General features: G+C 34.7%; 1 pseudogene; it reads right to left on the reverse strand.

Moving 5' to 3' along the window:
• Window positions 1-1209: 1209 nt before the first annotated feature.
• Window positions 1210-7876, reverse strand: LOC114717645 (trehalose-phosphate phosphatase A-like; annotated as a pseudogene).
• Between the last annotated feature and the right edge of the window lie 1354 nt (window positions 7877-9230).

Consider the following 9230-nt stretch of genomic DNA (forward strand, 5'->3'; position numbering starts at 1 on the left):
TAGTGATGATGAAGTTTCAAAAGATTAATAATAGTGTTTATTTATTGCACAATTGCATTATAGATAAAACTTTTAGATGTTGTTATCTTTTAATGAATGTTTTAGATTTTCTTAGATGTTGATGAATATTTATATATGATGATATTTTATATGTGACTTAATTTTATTCATATTTATGTCTTTTATTATTAATTTTCATTGATTTATTTTATAAAAAATATGATAAATATAAAAAATAGTATTTTTTCTTAAACGGGCCAAAAGCCCGCGGGCCGGCCCTGGCCCTGTAGCTTAAAAGGCCGGGCCTAGCAAATTGGGATATTTTTAAAATTCCAGCCCTGGAGGCCGGCCCTTTTAAGCCCGTCAGCCCTGAAGGCCGGCCCTGGAGGGCCGGGCCAGCCCTGATTCCCGGCTCTATTGATGAGGCGTCAGTTGACAGGCTGAATGGTATTCATTTCCTTCTTCTATAGTTCTACTTTTGGCCCGCGAAAGAGAGGGGGGGGAGGCAGACAACTAATTTCTACAATCAACCGTACAATACAAAATGGATGGAACCAAAAAACGTGAGCGAAGAAAATGGGAAAGCCACAATAAGCTTGATGTTGTGTTTCTTCAAAATGAGCTCTTTCAAAGATAGCAGTAGTACTAATTAATAGATGAAAATAGTCATTACCAAAGTTAGACCTAGCATAACGCTGAAGTATGTTCAGAGAGTTTAGCTATTTGAAAGCATCTGAAGAAGAAGAATTTTCTTTTGCCAAAGTCTACCCTAGTAATTTTATCGCAGAGGGACACATAAAAAGAGATGGGAGTGGGTAAAGGGGAGCCCTTACTTAGGCAACATTCACGCAATGGCCACTAAGCTTATTTAAAATGTAATTTATGTATATCATTCTACATATAAAAGAATTAACAAATGAGTAGTTTCTCGTGGAACCCATGAATGAACAATCAGAGAAAATGACCAAAATTGACAAAGAAAGTGAGATGAATTGAACATTAATATACTCTGATAGGAAAGTACCCTCAGCACATATTTCTGTAATACTTTATGAAATAATTATGAGCCAAGAATTTACAGTTACTACAGGCAGAGACTATGCTTTTCCATGAGAGGCTTCTGTGCTGAAATCCGCTCCAAGAAACCTCCTGGAGTACTTTGCTTGGAGACCCAAAAATCTTGAAACATAAAACTATCTTTATTATATATAGTAGACTATATTCTCCTCCCTATATGTAACTTTTAAGGAGGCCTGAGTTCCAAAACACAAGAGACTTGAGAAATTCCATGACCTGCAAATATAAACATCAGGGAAGAAGTTAAGGCGACATTGCGTGAAGATAAGATTATAGATGATTTATCATTTTATATGATGATGATGATAATCATGTCATCTTTTGAGATTTATGAATCTTTTAAATAATTGACTAATTTAAGATTATATGGGTAAACAATATCAGTATTCAGGCGTAAGGATATTTCATGGTGGCATGAGTAAGATCAGAGTTTCTTTAAGTATGTTTCTTATACATAGTCTGATCATCAAATAAAATGACCACTTTGATTAAATGGGAAAGCATGGCTGGAAAAAAAAAGATCTCCGTCATATTTGATTTTGATCAGCTTTGTTCAGCCCTTTTATTTTTCAATCCTGTCCAACATCAAATGCCAATGTGCTTGACCTAAAGATCTATGTAGTATTTCAAGTGTATTTTGCTAGCAGCCTATTCCTTACAGATAAAATACTCCCTCTGGTCCTAAATGCAAGAATCATTTTATAGTGTAAATTACACTATAAAATAAGTCTTATATTTAGGACCGAAAGAGCACAAAATACCTGCCAGAGAAGTTTGGATGAATTTATACGATTTTGACCCAAGTTCTTTTTACACACCCCCCCCTCCTCCTAAGCTGTTATGTTGAAACTGAGAAATACCTCTGATGGATCACGGAGAGAGTAGACTGCATTGCTTTCCTTCGGTGCAGAAGCAACTAGGATGCCATAAACTTTATTCCCCTCCCTCAAAACCTGTTAAAATTTAGTTGATCAGGAAAATTGAGAGGGGGGAAGAGAAAGAAGGGCGAAAGCAAAAAAAACATTTCGGGGACATAATTATAGTGCATGTCAAGTGTCATACCTTAAAAGCATCTTCATCAGTCCGATCATCTCCAACATATATAGGGAGCACATCATCACAGTTGCTAAGCCCTGTAAATATATTTCCAATGTCACTTGCTGCAAAACAAAGATATCTCTGACATTCCATAAAGTGACGCAGAGGTAAACAAATAGGAAATGAACTCACCAAGTGACTCAAGTAAAAATGTGACAGCTTTGCCCTTATCCCAGTTGATCACTGGTCGGACCTCTAAAACCTGAAAAATAGGGAATAAAGGTTATTGATAAAGGTTATTGAATAATCTAAATAGGATAGATTGCTTCAAAATTCCACAACTGAATTAAAATTTTCCATCATAATTATCATCTTCATAACTTTTAAGTTTTATTTATCACTGTTTTGCACTCTACTACCATATTTTAGCATACATTTATTTCTCAAACAAATAAAATACCAAATATTTGCTCATTTAATTATATTATATTATTTAATTAGTATAGCAGTCCAATTTTTCTAAAATCTAGCATTCAAGGTAAGTGTGATTACTCATAATTCAATATAGTTTGATTTGGTACCTTGCGCCCATGGGTCAATCGCAAGCGTGGATAGTCTTTCAGAATATCATGGACTTTTTGCCCCACCATATTCCAATTCTGCATTTTAATTAAGAACAGTTAATCTTTTATGAAAAGCAATAGGTACCTAAGCAAAATATTAAGCATAAGACAGGATCCTTTACCTTCTCCTCTACGTTGCGATAGTGTACAGAGACACAAAATTTGTTGCTCTCAACTTTTACACCTTTAATGTCTTTTGTACATTCAATAGGGAATTAAACACCTGCCCAAACATGAGTTTGTCAGAATGCCATAGTCCAATAGAGAAAAAGATTGGAAGCTGATTCACTGTAGGATTTTTCAAATATACCCACCTCATCAATCATGGGCAAGAATTCAGCAGCAGGTTGGAATAAATTAACTTCCTTTCCCTGTATTATTTTTCAAAGATCTTAAAAGAGGCCCTTTTTGAGAAGACAAGAGAAAATAACGTGTAAAAGTTAACACCAAATCAAAACTTTGATTGAACCTTAGTACCTGATTGTCAGTAGACCTAATGCAATTAGGATGGTTATCAGATACAGATTGTCTGACAGGACCAATGATATCCATCCCATGGCTACCAGCGTAATGGAGTTCAGTTAGTCCTACAAATTCATATACCTGAGCAAATTGTGGTGTGGAGAAGGTTAGAATGTTCCGCATGAGCACAAATATGCATATAGCTACAGAAGAATAAAAAGAGAAAGAAAATTGCAATAAACTGTTCAAGAGAAGCCAAATACCTTGTCACGGCTTCTTCCACTAATTATTGCAGTGGGAAAAAGCTCTGCCACTTTTTTAACAGCAGCACGCATCTAAAGAAGTTACCAAATCAAATTCAGCAAAATAAGAACAATTGAAGAGTAGCTCCCAATTCAAATACTGGACCCAAAATCTGGAGAAGATTACTCACATTGTCAGACATGAAAGCACAGTCAGGATTATCCACAATTGGTGAAAGAGTTCCATCATAATCCAAAAACAATGCTATTCTCTTGCCTTTTGCATAGTTTGCAATTTGCTCAAAAGACGTAAGTGCTGATGGATACTTTAGCTGTGATATTGAAAAGCATAGAAAATGAAATACAATAAACAACCCATCCAGAATTATACAAATGGAAACTAAAATCAAACACAATAGGCTGCAGAAACAAGAAATACCAGCCAGGTAGCGTAAGCGCTATCAGCATCAGACGATGCAAAACCATGATTAATATCCTTTGTTATCTTCTTGGCTGTAGGAGAAGATGATTTCATGGCATCCAGCCAACCACTAGAACGAACATCATCAAGAAATCCTGCCTTCTTCCTAGGGATTGTCAGAAGCAGGGCAGATGGAAAAGCTGCCCCTGTTGGAGAATAAGGCAACAGACTGGAATGCACGCCCAATCTCGATTTCGTTATGGGTGCAGCATCAGTAAGAACAGGAGTATGATTTGACTTCAGGTCCATTGGATCCAGTTTTGTAGATTAATTTGTAGAGCAGCAGGAATTTAAGAAACTAGTAGCGTATTGATCGGCAATTGAGCCAATATCAAATTTTCACTTCAACCAACTCTTTTATCAATAAAAAACCACTTCTTCAATGTTTTCTTGTCACTACTCTTAGGGTAACAGTCCATCAACTGCCAAGCTCCTGAAAGCAATGATCATATGATCAATTTTCTATGAACTCATTGAATCACAAGCAGCAGAATTATTGAAACAAACAGCATTCAAGTTTACCTTTCCATCTTACCATAAGCAAAAAAGAAAAATTAAAAGAAGACTCCTACCAGAAGACATATATTTTGAGAGAGGAATTTGGTTGGGGCATTAAATACATGCAGCCTCAAGTAGGCATAGAAAAGCAGCTAGAAAATTCAGCGGATGTGACTACAAAAAGTGCACATGCAAATGCTTTTGTCAACAACAAACCAATAAATGACAAAGACGCTTGACATGCATAGACAATTATATTATGGAACATATGAAGCAGCCAGAAAAAGTGGGGAGCATGAAAAAAAAGTAAAGAAGACAGGTACTGGAACTTCTATTATTAGAAGAATAATTGCAAAGCATGAATCCACTTGGCCATGTAAAAACAAACACAAAGGAAGAAAATTAAGAAAAGGAAAAAAGGAAGGAAGTTGCATGGGTTCTTGCTTAATTGATTGGTTTAAAACTGTCCAATTCACTAAAATCCAAATGAGGACAGTAAGGATCTCATCCTACAAGCAGTAAACCTAAGATTTGAAATCCACAGACTAGGCATAGACCTTAATGGACAACTCAATATTATTGAGGCTCACCTTGAACCATAATTGAGTAGTTTATCTGTCTTTGAACAAGAAAAATGCATCTACAGTACGTACCATCACAGTTCAGTTAATCCATTGTAAAGAAATTCTGCAGTCCCATATGACAATATAAATATATGCTGAAGGTTAAAGTAAATTAAACATTCTAAGTAATTATTCTCTATTGTTATTTCTAAAAATCAATATATATGGCTGCTAAAGAACAAAAGGATAAGAATAAATATTTTTCAAATGAAGTTTCACTGAACCCTACTAATATTGCGCATGACACTGGTACGCCTACTTCTATAATTCATATATTTTATAATAAACTTCATATTCCCAACTCCAGGGAAGATAATTCAGTTTTAGAAAACATGTTAAATTCATAACAGAGATTTCCATGCTTGATACCAAGGTTTTCTACTTTCTTGAAAAATTTTTGGATTGATATACTCACAATGATAACAATGAATAATGTTAAGGGTTCAAAAGTGGAAAAAGTCGATGAAATCTAATTATCATATAGTAAATAGCGATTAAATAGAACAAATGACCCAATATCTCCAGCTATTTGGCAGAGGAAAGCGTAACCTTCTCCTAATAAGTAATAACTAAGCCATCAACTTGCTCAGCAAAACAAAGTAAAAATCACTGGCAAGAATGACTAGAACATGATGAAGCAGAAAGAAGGAATCACACAGGACTAAAATTCACCTACACCACAAGCTAAAAATCAACAATAGTAAAGGATGAAGGAAAGGAAAAAGAAAAAAAAGAAAAAAAGGCCATCAAGACAATGAAAATAGATATTGTGCTCGTTGTGAGCAAGTGAAATTTCCTTAGAAAAACATAACTAAGCAGATAATAGTTATGTACACATTGTCAAGCTGTCCTACCCCATGCAGTGGACAGGAAAGAACTATGCAACCACACATTACGGGCCTACAAAGCATGGGACTCAATAATACATATGGACCCAACAAATAAAGATTCTGCAATAAAAAAGACAACTGACATAGATTATCACCAGTAACCATTTATATATAGAACACCATACTTCTGTTGTGATCCCAAATAAGCATCATGACAACCGAAGGGGAAAAAAAAAATCCACAATTGTGTATGTAATGGTTCTTTGAAGCCTGTTAACACACAAGGCCAGAACTCCCCCCCCCCCCCCAGCATAAATGAAACTGCTCCCTATTTTAGGGGGGAACAACACTAGGATGTAGACGAAGAAAAGATATAGAGTTCACGGAAATTGACTTTTCCCTATTTATTTTTCTTTTAAATGGTTCAAAATACTTTACGAGATCAGGACAAGGAACTGTCAGACTTCGAAAAGAAAAAAATCAAGCATAAAACAATCAACAAATCACATCAGCTTAATCAAACATAGTTCCAAGAAGACACATCAGAATTTTTTGTCCAAACTCGACAGTATCCATCCTGTGGTCGGAAAACTGAAAAAAACTGAATTAACCAATCAATTAAAGACCAGTCAAAGAAGATGATTATATGTTAGAATAGGGGAAGAAAGGGGGGGGGGAAAAAGGAAGCATACTACTCATAATCTTTAAATTAAGACAGGTGGCCCGGATTTTGACAAGCTAATATTTCTAAATTATAATTGAATAATCATCAACTGCAGAGGTAAGTGGCAAGATTCCATGGGCCAAAACGTCACGGCACTCTCCAATCGCAAAGCAATATACGCAGTCCAAATCGGACGATAACCCGAAGGGAAAAACAAAGTTTAACCAGGAAACGTTCAGAATCTCAATTTGAAAAGCATTCTTGCGCAAAAAAAGGGGAAATAAGATGAAAAAATGATTAAATAAATTCGTAACGTACATAATATAGGAGCTCTAAACAGAGGAACAAGGAAATGAGAATGTTCATAATCCTCAGAGTGCCGGTTCCGGGTTCCCAAACGTTAGAAAAGGGAATAAACCACAAACAAGAACTTATACCTAATTAAAGCACGATTTGATTATAGTTCGGCGGCCAATAAAACAACAGAATAACCAGAAGAAAAAAGTAGATACCCGGACAGCTTGGTAGAATAATCAATTAAAGAATCTTATGTCAGTAACTTTCCCGGCAGTCAAACAGGGAGAGGAAGGACGGAAATGTGTAGGCCGACGAAGATTAAGAACTAAAGCCCAATTTTGACCGGCTTCTAATATTCAAAATATGACCGAATACTTCTAAACTGCAAGGCAAGAGGAAAGATTCCACGTCACCGAACTCTCCTCATGGCAAGCAATTTACGCCGTCAAAATCAGACCATAACAAAAGAGGAAAAAAAAAAAGCAACACGAATCCTCACCGGACTCTTAGAATCTAAATTTTTTAAAGCATTCCGATTAGAGAAAGCGGCAATATGAAGAAAGTTAATCATAAATTCATAACGCACCTAATATACGAGCTCCAAACAGAAGAAAAAGGAAATGAGAAAACTCATAATCCTCCGAATGCAGGTTCCAGGAGCCAAATCTTCAGAAACGAAACAAACCAGTAACAAAACTAACACCAAGTAAAGCACGAACCGATGTATAGTTCGACAGCCAGCAGAATAACAGAGCAACCAGAAAAATAGATTGCACTGACTGTTTGGTAAGGATATTTCAGCTACAGTATCTCTTTTTCTCGGTAATTTTCTAGGCGGCCAAACGGAGAGAGAGAAAGGAAGGTAATGTGTAGGCCGAGTAAGAGCAAGAACAACGAAGATGAGAATGAAGCTGAGAAATACAACAGAGCTTAAAAAGAGAAGGGGGCAGAGTGTGAAAAAGGAAAGCAATGAAGCGGCAAATCTGTCAGAGAGAGAAAAGGAAGCGCAGAAGAGAAAGCGAGAAAACGTTGAGGAGGTAGAGAAAGGAGAAGAAAGAAGGATGGAACGCAGAAATGGAGGGTATTTATAACGTTTCGGTTCCCACTAAACGTGCTCCATAAGGAAACGTTCACCGGTTGTTGAATTTGGAAGCATATTAAAAAATAAATATAAAAAATGACAAAACAATCCCTGCTAGCCTCCTTTCCCTTAGCCTTCCCATTGCGCGTGAATTTACGTCCCAACTGCCAACGGCGAGAGCGCGTGACCACCGTGGGCCTGGTTGAGCGCGTAAGGGCCTTGACTGACCACTCTCTTTCCCAAGGAGGATGACACCTAAGGCCTAGTTAAAATGGAAACACCGCACTCCACCCAGAAACTGGGCCATTAAATATATGTTAAAAGAAATGTTTATAATTAGTGACTAATAATATCTTGAATAAAATTTTTTCTAATAAAAAAATATTTATGTTTTAACAAAAAAAATAATAGTCATGGGGAGTGAGGGGTTTAAAATATGGTACTATAAATGAGTTTTTATAATCAGAAACGAAGGTAATGTGAGATAATTATGTAAGAAGAATTTTGTCTCAATTTATATAAAATGTACTTATAATTAATTTTAAATGCTATTTTATATAGATATAAGATCGATAGTTGAGATTAAATTTGATTCTAAGTATAAAATTATAATCGATTTTGTCTTTCAAATTTATGTTCTATATGAAATATCCTATTTATTGCAAGGATTTTATCAAAAAATAGTTTTAATTTACATAATTAAATGTAATAGTTTATAAAAAAATAATACATATTTATTATAATTAATTAAATTAACTAGTTTTATTAATATTTTTGAAATTATAAAAGTTGTTTCTAGACGAAAAATTGTGAGTTTGTTATCCCTTATAACTTTGAGTCATTAGTATACGTGTCTTTGATTAAAAAAAAATAAAAAGAAGCGATCATTTTCTCTTTTTTCTTTGTGCAGTCTATAAAGGCATTAATTACTAAGAAATTTCTCCACAAGTAAATAGCATAACAAATTCGATGTAAGAAATCACAAAAGATTATGATCAATAGACATTTTAGTAATTAAATTGTTTGTGTGAAACTATATAGTAATTTTTTCTTTTTAATACTTTTCCCATCTTTCCTCTTCTCTTTTTGTGATCCTTATATTAATGTTTAAATGGTTTAAATTTATTTTTTATAAATTACTATTAGAATATTAAATTATAAAAAATTAAAATTAAAATATAAATTATTTAAATATTAATATTATGTTAAGAAAAGGAATAGAATGAAAAAGAAAGTGAAGAGAATTCCTACCCATTAACATATTTATCCCCTCTCAAGACTATAACACAGATAGTAAAGGTAGGAAAAAATCAA

Source organism: Neltuma alba, unplaced genomic scaffold (assembly GCF_004799145.2).
Source record: "Neltuma alba isolate B1F8T4 unplaced genomic scaffold, ASM479914v2 tig00011759_pilon, whole genome shotgun sequence".
Classification (NCBI taxonomy): Eukaryota; Viridiplantae; Streptophyta; class Magnoliopsida; order Fabales; family Fabaceae; genus Neltuma; species Neltuma alba.